Below are 13,275 nucleotides of genomic sequence, written 5' to 3'. Positions count from 1 at the left end.
TTCGGCTCAGGTCCTGATCTTAGGGTCCAGGGATCCAGCCCCAGGTGGGACTCTGCACTCAGTGTGAAGTCAGCTTATCCCTCTCCCTCTCTCTCTCTCTCTCCCCCTCTGCTCCTCTCCCTGCTCACATATGCACACATCAAGGCTAGTTCTCACTCTCTCTTTACCTAGAATAAATAAATTAAATAAAATATTTTAAATAAATAAATAAAGGGCGAGTAGTTTTGGCTTCCAAGATTGGTGTGAGTAATTACATAATGATTAAATATTAAAACCTGTGAAGGGCATGGGGCAGTGCCCAGCACATAATGCATATGGCTCTGATGTTATTTTTATTAACTAACTTATACTAATTACTATAATTAGTGTGTGTTAGGAATAAAGTGGCAGCAGTCATTAGCATTACATTATAAATTAAGTTACACCACATTTAAATCTCTCAAAAATAGGTAATGTATGGATGATGTCAACCCGTGTGATAGGAGCATCATCATGTTTACAGCTGTACTAAGAGCAGTTATATAGGTGAGACAGTTAGAATGACAGTGAGGCCTCCCATTTATGCTCATTTCAGCTGGTGATGGTAGAGCACAAGACTATTGTGGTACTATCGCCTTGAAGGTCGCATGATGCGAATAAACAGTGAAGGAGGGAACCCCCCATTTTGATAAGGAAACAAGGTTCTGACAGTGATGTCTCCCACCAGGCCCAAGGCCATGTCCCTGCAGGTGATCTGCGGAGGTCACACACAGGGCAAACCCTATCCGACCCAGCCCTCCTGTCAGGACTGGGAAGACACTCAGCAGATGGTCCGCCCCAGGCTGTCCCCTACCCAGTGCTCATCCAGGATTTGTCATGACATCACACATACGTCAGTGATTGTGTCTGTTCACCTCACCCCTCCCCAAGCCCCAAATGGCCACATAGTAGTCTTACCCTTGGTCAGGCCATGCCCTCTTGCGGGAGAGGAGTCTAAATTTAGCCTTAAAATTGTCTGTGCAAGGAGGACCTCCTCTGCTTTCTTCTGAGCCATCTGCCCTGCACGAACAGCCTCCATGTCCCTCACCCCTACACAGGAGATCAGTCTCCCGCTGCTCTCCCAGGGAAGGAAGTCAAAAGCACCTGCCACACACATTTGGCCTGATCCCACCCCTCGGGCTGTGTCCTCTTAGACCCAATTTTCCAGGCCTATTTGTATTCTTCAGGGTCATAGAGAACCAACCTGGACTCTGTCCCTCCACACAACCAAAGTCCCTTCCATGACACCACGGCTGGGCTTTTTACATCACAAATATCTTTAAGAAAATTTCTTGACATGCACTGTTAGTTTTGGTCCAAGAGGTCCCCGGCTTCAGCACCCTCTGTCTCCCTACGTGGAGACTAGGGGGGAAAGAGATGAGAGACTGAGTGCTTCTGGGTAATGGACCTGATTCCTCAGTGAAGGAGAGCCCATGGGCAGGGAAGGAGAGTTAAAGATGCTGAAGGATCTGTAAATAGGATGCGGATTTGGCCATTTCTGTGCAGTTCCTGAGTATCTAGTGCAGAAGCTACATAATGAAATATATGCACATCACAAATGTACCTGTCCACTCGTCTTGACAAAGTTTTCGCAGTCCTCACTGCAGTACTTAGATGAAAAACTGGTCCTTGAAAAATATCCTACAAAGACCACCATTAAAATGCTTGGAGTTGTTCATGGACTTAATGAGAGTAGTGTTCACAATCTGTCTCACAGTCTTTGGGCAGATGTTTGGAAATGCAGGAGATGGCATGACATGGGAGAAATAGAGACATAGGTTAGATGGCCTCACTTCTATCTTTCTATCTGCCGACCAGAGGAGGTCCTGGGGGTAGGCTCTCATGCTGCACAAGTGTGCGGACCCCACGGAGCCCAGACAAGAGCAGTAACATCAGCGTGTGTGGATAGAGTGATCAACAGACGTTCGCTCTTTCTCAGACTGTATTTGGAAAGAGATCACAGCAAAGGTCATCACCTTCCCTCCCAGGACTCAGCTCCATCTCATCCCTCGAAGTGTGGCAGTGGCTAGAGAACAGAAAGTAGATCCAAAAGGCATAGAGAAGGGGAAGTTTCAGGCTGAGTGGGTAGGAAGCAAAAACAAGAAGCAGACAATAGCAGGAAGGAAATAATCCACAACTCCTGGACTGTAGGAATAGCCAAGAGGACCACTCACAGTGCAGTTACATCTGCCTCTTAGTATCTGTGAAGGCATTGTCTCTGGTATTTGCTCACATTCTCCCAGGACACCATATCACTCTTTGTCACCTTTAGTTGGTTTTTATTAATCAGAAGACCTGAAAGGAACAGAAGCTATAACAGAAGGAGAAGTACAGTGTGTCCAGATGTCCATAGACAAGGATGTATTTTGGCCCATAGATTTCAGACTCGGAGTCTAATGACAGACACCTCAAGGCAGGAATAGACAGGACAGCCAGTTCAGAGGACACAGTATCCTTTGGAGCATTCCATGGGGAGAGGGGATGGGGTGGAAGTGACCATGTTGCCATCTTCATGAAGGTGGTCCATGTCAAAGAGTCCATGCAAGGGGATAGTGAACATGGGGCTTGGGTTAGGTTCATGAACCCCAAATGAGAAACTCTTTATTGGGAAATATATTCATACAGATGTGATCATATTGATGATTTAGTCTATATTCAAAAATTTCAAAGGATGCAGTAACTTTGACCGTCTGTAAGAAGAAAGTGGAAGAGTGATAAGAGGTGGAGACATTCTAGTGGGGCAGTGGGCCATGGTCTTGCTGTATCACCAGGACCCATTGCACTTCCTCACCTCCTCAGCTGCAGCAAGGTCCAGGGGGTGATGCATCTGTGAGAAGGAGTTGAACAATTTAAGTTATGATGAAATCATGAAACAGCTGGCTTGTGCCTAATGTGGATGATTCTCAAGTCTTTACCAACACATACCTGGGTAAGAGGAAAATAGTCAATAAAAACTCTGTCCTGCCTCATGTTTAGGGATTCAAGTTTCTCTTCATTTACCTGTGTCCAAGCCTCCAGACGATGGAATTTATGGAAACCAATGAGTTTCCCTGACCAGCAACCATTTGCAGGAGATGTTTTGGCCTTCAGTAACTTCTGGAGAGAATCCCAATGAGACTCATGGTGGTGGCCCTTCTCATGTCCATCAGGCACACCAATGTCAGATTTAGTGTGAATAGTTTGGGGGTGATGCTGGAAGCAGTTTTAATCAGGCCCAGCAGACAGACAGGGACAATACCACACTAGAGGTCACCAGGAGGATGTCCCATGGTAGGGACCTAAAAAGGCCCGAGAGAGAGGTAAATTGGAACCGTCTCACAGCAAAACTTATTCTACCTTCTAATGTCAGAAAGAGGATGGATTCTGTTAAAAATTCTATCATCCTTGATCTCTGCAGCCCTGAGGGGAACAGAATGTTTCCCCGGAAACTAATGGCAGAGAACACACCAAGTCCCTTCCTGCCTTTGCCAGTTTGGAAGGTTCTACAGGAAGCCAGAGCTTAAGAGGAGATAGTCAACCTCAGTATGGCCTGTGAGCCACACCCCCCACTCTTTAACCCTCTGGATATCAAGCATCTGGCCACCTACCAGAGTGGGAAATAGGAAATGGGAGAGAGTAGCTGGGACTCGATCGGACTTTCAAATCATCCTCTTTTATTGGCTATATCCATCCTTCTTCCAGAAGGATCACCTAGATCACTATTCATCTTTCCTTCCATGGGCACCATTCTTGGCATGGGATCCCACACCATGCCTTGGGAAGTCAGGTAAGAAGCAGGAAAATACCAAATCCCATGTTAGCCACTTGCAAAGGGAAGGAAAGAAAATTTGACCGTTTTAGTGATGACCGTAAACCCTAGCCATATCATGGATCAGTCTACAGCAAATGTAGATATTTTGTGTCTTCCTCCAGGCAGAAAACTTGAGGCAGGTATGGCACATAGGGAGCAGGAGTCAAGCCTGAGGATAGAGGCAGCCATCATTCATTTACTCAGGACCAGGAATGATTTTTTTTCCCTGAACTTTTTCCTGTTTAATTTTACTTATATTCTTAGCCTGATGTATAGGAGCATCAGATGCAAATTGAAGAGAATTGAATCTTCTATGAGCATTTGATGTGCATGGCAGCCATTTTCAGTTCCGGTGTCCCAGTCAACTTTATGTGACCCTGCTGAGCTCACCACCACCAAAGCATCGATTTAATATTGATAGAACATGGAAACATATATTTGAGATTCCTCTTTTCTTTTAATCATCCTGTGAAAAACAATGTTGAAATGAGCAAGGCCAGCCTCAAACTTCCCTAGCATCACATTCAAGATGTGTTTCTTCCGGGTTGTGACATCTCAGAGCAGGACATTTATCATCACTGTTCCTCAAAATACAGGGTTAAAATGAAACAAGCACACGGAGAAGCATGTGGCACACATTAACGACTGAGTATATGTTGCTGGTTTCGTTTTTTGAGATCTTCGAAGTAATTATGTGTTACAAAGGCACTACAGGGGCACCTGGATGGCTCAGTGGGTTAAACTTGTGCCTTCGGCTCAGGTCATGATCCTAGGGTCCTGGGATCGAGCACCGCATCAGGCTCTCAGCTTAATGGGGAGCCTGCTTCCCCCTCTTTCTCTGCCTGCCTGCCTCTCTGCCTACTTGAGATTTCTGTCTGTCGAATAAAGAAAGAAAAATCTTTATTAAAAAAAAAAAAAGGCACTACAACCTTTGCAGTTTAAAACAGCACAAATGTGTTATCGTACTGCTCTGTAGATCAGAAGTCCACAACATGTCCAACCAGACTAAAACCAATACATCAACAGGGCTGCTTTCCCTCTGGAGATCCTATGGAAGAATCTGTCTTCTTGTTCTTGGAGATTCTCTAGGACACCGTCATTTCTTGGCTCTTGGACCTCTTCTCCATCTTCAAAACTAGCAACAGAGCATTCCTCTCATCTCCTTCTTCCATTGTTTTTTAAGAGTTATTTATTTTAGAGAGAGAGAGCACAAGCAGGAGAGGCAAGGGAGAGGGAGACAATCTCAAGCAGACTGCGCTGAGCACAGAGCCCAACGTGGGGTTCAATCTCATGACCCTGAGATGAGGGCCAGAGCCAAAACCAAGAGTCAGAGGCCCCAACTAACTGCACCATCCATACACCCCTCCTTCTTCCATTGTTAAACCTCATTTTCAGTACAGTCAGGAAAGGTTCTTTTTCTTTCTTTTTTTTTTTAGGACTCTTATTTTAAGATGGGACCAACCTGCATAGTCCAGGAAAAATCCTCCTGAAGATCCCCAAACTTAATCACACGTGCAAAGTCCCATCTGCCATGTACAATAGCACTGACAGGTTTCAGGGGAAGGAAGCAGACATCATTAGGAGTTACTGTTCCTATTTCCAGACATTTCTTTCATGAAGATTTATTAGGAATAAAATTGCAGCTGTCGTGAACATTGTTTTCCAAATGAAATTCTGACCCATTTTATTCATTTGTTTATTATTTATTTATTTTTAAGTTCAAGTTAGTTAACATATAGTGTATTATTAGCTTCAGGGGTAGAATTCTGTAATTCACCAGTTGCATATAACACCCAGCGCTCATTACATCAAGTGCCCTTCTTAAAGCCCATCACCCCGTTACCCCATCCCTCCATCCACCTCTCCCCCAGCAACCCTCAGTTTGTTCCCCAGAGGTAAGAGTCTCTTATGGTTTGCCTCCCTCTTTGTTTGTATTTTATTTTATTTGTTTGTATCTTATTTTTGTTTGTATTCTCTTTGCTTCTTCAGTCTAACGCTCTCCCAACTGAGCTATTTCGGCTGACTGCTCCTCTCTGCTTCTTATTTTTGCTTTCCTTCTCCTACGTTCATCTGTCTTGTTTCTTAAATTCCACATGTGAGTGAAATCATGTAGTATTTGTCTTTGTCTGACTGACCCATTTCTTAGCATAATACACTCTAGTTCCATCCATGTCATTGCAAATGACAAGATTTCATTCTTTTTGATGACCGAGTAATTTATACACACACACACACACACACACATACATACATGAAATATATATATTTTTTTCTATCTTATGTATCTGTTCATCCATCGATTTTTTCATATTCTAACCCATTTTAAAAAAATACCTCCAAAGTATGAATTGTCTAATACTACTTTACAAGGGCATCTGTATTTTTTTAAAGATTTTATTTATCTATAAATAAATAAAATATAACAGATGCTCGGGGCAACGGGGTGGTGCCCCGAGCATCTGTATTTTTAAAGCACATCTATATTTTTAGTTACAATCATATAAATAAAAAGAATGAGGTGGGAAGAAGAATTGGGTGAAGGTATAGATAGAATCTGTTAACATGATGAGATGTTGACATTCTTTGTAGCTTATTAATATTTGAACTTCCTTGAATTTATTGATATATAATCCAGATAAAGAGTCGTGTGCCCATTTACACATTCCAACAAGCCACCTCTCATTCATTGCAATGCTCAGACCAAGAGAAAGTCATGGTGAACTCCCACACAGATAATATTTGAAATGCTTGGTGGTTTGTGGGCCATATGACTAAGTGCCCTTTGGAGTGTCATGGTCGTAGACCTTAGGGTGTGTGTGAGATGGCATGACATGAAGGAACTGGGAGAAAGATTCAGGCCTGATGCCAGGAGATGCAAGTGCTGGCCTTTTCCGTGTGTGGAACACAGAAAGCCTCCAGAGAGGATGGGGTGCTCAGGACCATTGGATTATGATGCTGACTGAAGTCATCTAAGAGCCATCATAAGCTGGAGGGTGGAGTGAGCTCAGCAAAGCCAACCCCCACCCCTCCTTCCCTGAGTCCTACTCCATTAAGAACAGAGGGATGTGGTGCGGGTAAGCATACAGCACTGGGCCAAGAGCAGAGAGAAGGAGCCTTTTTCCAGTCAGGGGAGTAAGATACAGGGAAAAGAAACAGAAAATAGGAAGTAAAACCAGCCCCAGGGCCTGGCTGCAGGAACTAGAGAGGCTGCTGAGACTAGGCGAGAAGCGGCTCTCACAACCTGCTTTCCGGTCCTTGTTGACGTCTCGGCAAGGAATCCCGTCATACTCGGTCAAATGTAATTCATTACTATCCAGATCACCACACAGGAACAGATGCTTGCAAAAGGGTCAGCACAGTGTGTCCAGATGTCCACTGACAAGCACACACTGCTCAGAGGTCATAGGTGGTCAGTCCCGGAGGCTCAGAAGCCCCAGAGCAGGTACAGAAAGAGTCAAGGGCTGCCAGATCTGTGAATACAGCTACCAGCGAGTGACTCGGGGGTGGACTGCCTGGAGTGAGGGGCATTCTGGGTGACTCGGTGCATGCGTGGGGTCCAAGATGCAGGGCTCCGTTCCATGAGATGACAAGAAACCTGGCAGAGGGCAACATACCCCTGTGAGCAAATCTGTTGGAAAGCCGACCTCACTGGTCTTAGAATACAGAAGCATGGACTTAGCTAATCTGAAGATATCATTTGTCCCCGGGGCCTGTTGATCATCTACAGGGAGAAAGTGCATGGAAAAGAAAGTAAAGAACTTTGGTAGGGTAGGGAAAAAGGGCCCTGGTATTTCTAGGACCTGCTGGATGCCAGGGGACGCCCCAGCAAGCCACAGCAGCCAAGGAGGTGTGTGGGGGAGGTGCGGATGGGAAAGTGTCACGGCGTTATCCTGAAGCTGCATTTCTCACCCATTTTCCGACATCAGTATTTGTCGATACTGATATATTGATCCCAGCAGTGTACTAATATAATGTGGACAAAATACAGATAGGAGAGACGTATAACAAGTTTCTGTTTAATCACCCTCGCACAAGCAGTGGAAACAAGAATAGAGCCAGGCCTCAAACGACCCTGGGACCAGATCTAGGCTATGCTCCTTCCTGGCTCTCTCTTTCCTCAGGACAGGACATTCATCCCCTCTGTCCCTCAGATTCTTTAATGTGATACGAGAATAATTTTTCTTCCAAAACAACTGGGATAGACTGCTAAATAACTTAAAGCACCTGTAACACACAGAGCCATGTCTGGTACATGTTAGCCCCTCAGTGTATGTTACTATTAGGATTATTTTTGTGAATTTCTTCTTATTATTATGTATTAGTTCACTCTCGTTATGTATATAACATACCACTACAGCCTTAGCCACATTTTTAATATCTTAATGCAAATTTGATCTCTTGCATTTCTGTATGTCAGAACCAGACATATAATCAACATATAACCAGACTATAATCAACCTATCAGCAGAGCTGTTTTCCCTTCTGAAGGCTCTGTGGGAGTATCTGTGCCTTACTTGGTGACATTTCAGAGGCTGACAGCATTCCGTGACCCTTGGCCTCCTGTGTTCAAATTCAAAGCCAACCACGCAGAATCTCTTTGACTCATTCTATTTTCATAACTATTTGTGATTCAATGTGGGAAATGTTCTCCGCTTTTAAGGACTCCTGCCATAAACTGACCCACTGGGTCATCCAGGGTCAATCTCCTCAACTCAGGCACTTCCCCAAATCTCACCTGCAAAGCTCCATTCACCATGTAGGCCATGTATATATTCACAGGCTCAGGGGATTGAGAATGAGATGGCAGGCATTTTTAGTCTTCTCAATACGAAACATTATGAGCAAATTTAGCATATTTACTAGAAATAAAATTGCAGTGATGGGGCACCTGAGTGGCTCGGTCGGTTAAGCATCCGACTCTTGATTTTGGCTCAGGTCATGATCTCAGGGTCCTGAGACTGATCCCTGTGTCGGGCTTCACACGTGGTGGCAGGGGGCGGGGGAAGTCTGCTGAAGTTTCTCTCTCCTGCTCCCCCCCCCCCATTCTCTCTCTCATTGAAATAAATCACTTTTTTTTGAATTTTATTTTTTTCAGTGTTCTAAAATTCATTGTTTATGCACCACACCCAGTGCTCCATGCAATACGTGCCTTTCACTTTTTTTCAAAAAAGAAAGAAAACTGCAGTGATAAATAAGGCTTTATAAATGAGGTCTACTCCATTTAAGCTGGAAGGAAGGAAGGAAGGAACGAACGAACGAACGAACGAACGAATGAACGAGCGAACTGGGGGTGCTCTCTGGAAGAGGATAGCCTGTGGACCCAACCAGTCCCTCCCCTCAGGGCTGGGCAGACACTTAGTGAATGGTCTGCCCCAGGTTCCCCCGACATAGTACACACCCAGGACTCATCATGAGATTCCACATAGGTCAGGGATTATGTCTGTTCACCCCACCCCAGCCCCAGGATGGCCACATAGTAGCCTCACCCTGGGTCAGGCCATGCCCACTGTGGGAAAGGAGTCTGGATTTAGTCTTAAAATTGCCTATGCAAGGGGGAACCTCCTCTCCTTTCTTCTGCGCCGTCTGCCCTGCCTAGGCAGCCTCTGCATTCTTTATTATGACACAGGAGGTCAACATCCCCACCCCACAACGGGGGTCCAAGAGACCGAGGAATGTCACAGTCTTGTTGGGAAAAAATCCCCACAATCCCGATAGTGACACTTGGCCTGGCCCTGTCCCTCAGGCTGCGGTCGCTTGTCAGACCCAGCTCTCCAGGCCTGTGTATCCTCTGTGGAGGGCCCACCACAAGTCCAGAGTCCTCTTCCTGGACACCGCAGACTAACTAGATTTCAATCAAAAAAGAGAGAAAGAGCCTTCAGCAATGTTCATGCCATGACTGCTGTGGTCTTCTATCAGAGCCGCCTGTATCTCACAGTCTTTTAGTCCCAGGGTCTTGTTGCCCCCGGTGGGGAAAGACGGTGTGCCTCCCAGCCAGAAGGAACAGACACAGGGATGTGGCTCTTTGATGAAGGAGAGACAAGAGTTATTAAAAAGGACTTGAGTGACTTGAGGAATTCTGTTAAGTTTAGAACCCCTCCCATCAGCACCCAGAGCAAGCAAGAGATAGTCCATGGAGAGCAGCTCAGAACTGACAGTTCTGAGAACTGATCATACTGAATGTTGTTTGGGAAGGTGGCATGGTTTAGAAAAGCTGTTGACGTCAAAGTCTGGTAGAATTGTGGGGACTAGTATGTGGGCAGTTTTGTGTGCTAGGTAGGCTTGCTTATTTGGAGAGACCAGTAGCTTTGAGCAACTGGAAAGTTCTCAGTGATTGGATGTGTTGATTTGAGGAAGGCAGTACATTGAGAGTGACTGTGGGTTTGGAGATTTTGGCTTTGTGGATGATGTGGGATTGGAGGGATGAGGAATGAGGATGGGTATTTGGAGACTTTTGAGGAATTTAGTCCTTTGGAGCTTGAGAAATTTGGTGGATTGGTTTAGGGCTTGACACACTTGAAGTTATGCGACCGGTGGACTTGGGGAGTTAGGTGGACATGGGAATTTGAGCATCATGGAAAATTTAGGACTTGAGTTTGGAAAGTTTGGAAATACTGATGCTTTGAGGGAGCATAGAGGTTTGGAGAGTTTCATGTGTTAGAACAAGTGGGTATGTTTGGGCAGTACGGTGTGTTTAGGCGGTTTGTTCGTTTGGAGAGGGTGAGTGGCATAAGAATATTGGTAGGTTTGGGGGCAGGTGATGGACATAGGACATGGTTGGGCTTGAGGGGGTTGACAGACATGAAACATTAGTGAATTGGGGGAGGTTGAGGCTTTGGTGTGTTTGGTTTTGAAGGCTAGTATTTTTGGAAGGTTGCTGATTTGTGGAAATTGGCAGCTTTAGGCATGTGGGTAGATTCATGGATGGTGGGATGTGTAGGATGATTAGGTGCTTTGGACATTTTCTTGGGTTTGAAGAGTGAGAGTTTTGGTGACACTGGTGAGTATAGTGAAGAAGGGGTTTGGAAGAGGTTATCACATTGGAGGAGGCATAGTATATGGAGAGGTTTTGGAATTGGAGACATTGAATGTTTATGGAGGTTGATGACTTAAGTTGTGTTTAAGGGTCTCGTTAAATTAGTAAATGTGAGTATTCTAGAAACTTGAAGAAATTGTTTGGCTTGTGGAGAATGGTAAGCTTGGAAATGGGGCTAGACCTCTGTCAGATGGAATAGAGAAGGCCATAAACTGTTGATTCCATTTACATTGATTAGCTCCATAGGGCAGGCCAATGTTACTCGACTTTGTCACCTGATGGATGCAGGGCAGCGGTGTCCCACTCAAAACCAGGTATCTAGGAAAGCAACCACTCTTTCCTTATGGAAGAGTGTGGTCAGTGTAGCTAAGATCATCATTCCTCTTCTCCCTAGTCCTATTCCAAACCCAATTTGGGGGAGATAATAAGATTAGGGGATCAAGTAGAGAAAAAAGGGCAAAAACTGGGGGAGGGAGCAAGGACTAAGGAAACAGAGCGGAGAACACAGTGATGGGGAACAAAAAGGAGCAGGGAGCAGTGGTACAAATCACAGAAGAGAGCATGGAACAAGGTGAGGTGGCAGAGAAAAGAGAGAAAAGGCAAGAAAGAGAAGATGGACCGGTATTAGGGAAATAAAGGCCACAGATGGTCCTGCACTGCGGGTACAACTGAGGGAGCCAGTCACAGTACAAATATACTACCTTGTTTCTACTCACAGCTGTGTTCTTCCCACTCCAGTTTCCACTGTATATATTCAAGTTCAACTTCCTAGCATTCAGGAGGTCTAGAAAGGAAAGAATCCATGGCATGAGGGTCATCACAATGTATGCAGATAGGCACAGGAAGATTCCTAGTGTGGTTTATGAATTCAAAGCCTCAGTTCCAGAAGTTCTACCATCCTGGGGCAAGTACAGAAGTAGGTATGGTCATGCAGATCCAGAAACTGTGTTCTAGTGACTTCATGAAAAAAATGTCCTTAGAAAGGTACACTTTCCTGGGCTTGCGGGTGAAGCCCAGGGTGGAAGTGTTTGTGTACAGGATGAGAGGGCAAGTATCTTGAAATTGGTCGACTCACCCCAAATGCAGAATTTCCCACTGGAGATGTCCAGGGATGTAAGCACAATTATTCTCCTTAGCAGTCACATAAATAAACTCAAATGCCCTTCAGTTCCTGTGACCCTCTGTAATCAGAATTGAAAAGTAATTGTGTGAGCCCAGGGTCTTACTATGTCTTCAGGATTCACTGGACTCCAGAAATTTACTTACCTCTTGGTAGAACTGGTTTGTTTGCTTGTTTATTTGTTTGTTTGTTTGTTTTTAATACCTGGTGTTTTGGTGGGAATATGGATGTGAGAAGAGTTAAACCAACGTTACCTGGTGATATAGATTCATGAAAAAGCAAATTCCAGCTGACATGACGAGAAACTTGGAATTGGGCACATCATGCGGAGGGAAAGCAAGTTACAATTAGGGAACCCTTATCGGGAAGGGGTGGAAGAGTTTAACCTTCGGAGTGATCAGAGATGGAGTCTATTTCTCCGAAGATTACGCAACTAATGGACATGGAATTTTTCTTAACCCAACTAAGGTAAATGGAAATCCTGCGGGCAATGGAGCCAGGACTCTCGTCTGCCGATCCTCAAAGGCTTTGTTCTGCGGTTTAAAAACAAATCCGGCTCCTGCCACTTTCTAAACTAGGGCGGGCACCCTCTAGGGGGCGGGTCCCCGGCCGCGGCGGCGTCGCACCTTCCCTCTCCCAGCCAATGGTGGCGCGCAGAAGCCGGAGGGGCATTTTCCTCAACCAACCAGAGCTCCTAGGCCTCTCAAAGCCACGCCTGCATGTCCCTCCTTCGTGCCCGGACTCCTAAACCGCAAAGCTCCGCCCACAGAGTTTTGTTCGGAAGTGAGGTCTACCCGGCCTTTGGCGGATCTGGGCAGACCTTGGGCAGCCTGCACACTGCCTTCGTAAGCCCACTCCCCCGCCCCCATGAGCATGTCCACGGCTGTCCGTTTCCCCCAGAGACTGTCGAGACCTTTACCTGTCACACGGTACTTTCTGCATCTGAGAAGCCCGCCTTCTCGCTTCTTTAGCAACCGAGCCCCATAGGCTGGCCAGACTGCGCTCAGCGCTCCGACTGGAAACAGGGACTGTCCGTCAATTATCTCACCCCATCGCTTTTTCAGGTGGATTAGGGAGGATGAAGTAGCCTCCATTTGAGGGGAGCGCGCCTATTGGTCGGATATTGGTAACTATCCTGACCGGCTGTGAAAGTCCTCGAGCCTTCGATTGGGCCCAGGGATATGTCAGTCCAGATGGGCGGGTGCAATCGCAATGCCGCGCACAGTATTGGTGGAGATACGGCGCTGCCCGCCTCTGTGCGCGGAACCGCAGGAGAGCCAGCTTCTCCTGATTGGGCCAAAAGGGAAGCCCTCC

At 45.8% G+C, this 13,275-nt stretch overlaps 1 long non-coding RNA gene across 1 annotated transcript; it reads right to left on the bottom strand.

Annotated features, from left to right (window-relative positions):
* Positions 1-4,847: 4,847 nt before the first annotated feature.
* Positions 4,848-13,254, bottom strand: LOC131817965 (uncharacterized). Its single transcript, XR_009348645.1, has 3 exons — positions 12,881-13,254; positions 11,543-11,625; positions 4,848-9,828 (listed from the first exon to the last, which is right to left on the bottom strand). It is a non-coding gene; the product is annotated as an uncharacterized LOC131817965 (long non-coding RNA).
* Positions 13,255-13,275: the final 21 nt, after the last annotated feature.

This window comes from Mustela lutreola, chromosome 16 (genome assembly GCF_030435805.1).
Source record: "Mustela lutreola isolate mMusLut2 chromosome 16, mMusLut2.pri, whole genome shotgun sequence".
Classification (NCBI taxonomy): domain Eukaryota; kingdom Metazoa; phylum Chordata; class Mammalia; order Carnivora; family Mustelidae; genus Mustela; species Mustela lutreola.
The sequence above is the reverse complement of the archived record's forward strand: the minus strand, read 5'-3'. Positions and strand labels throughout refer to the sequence as shown.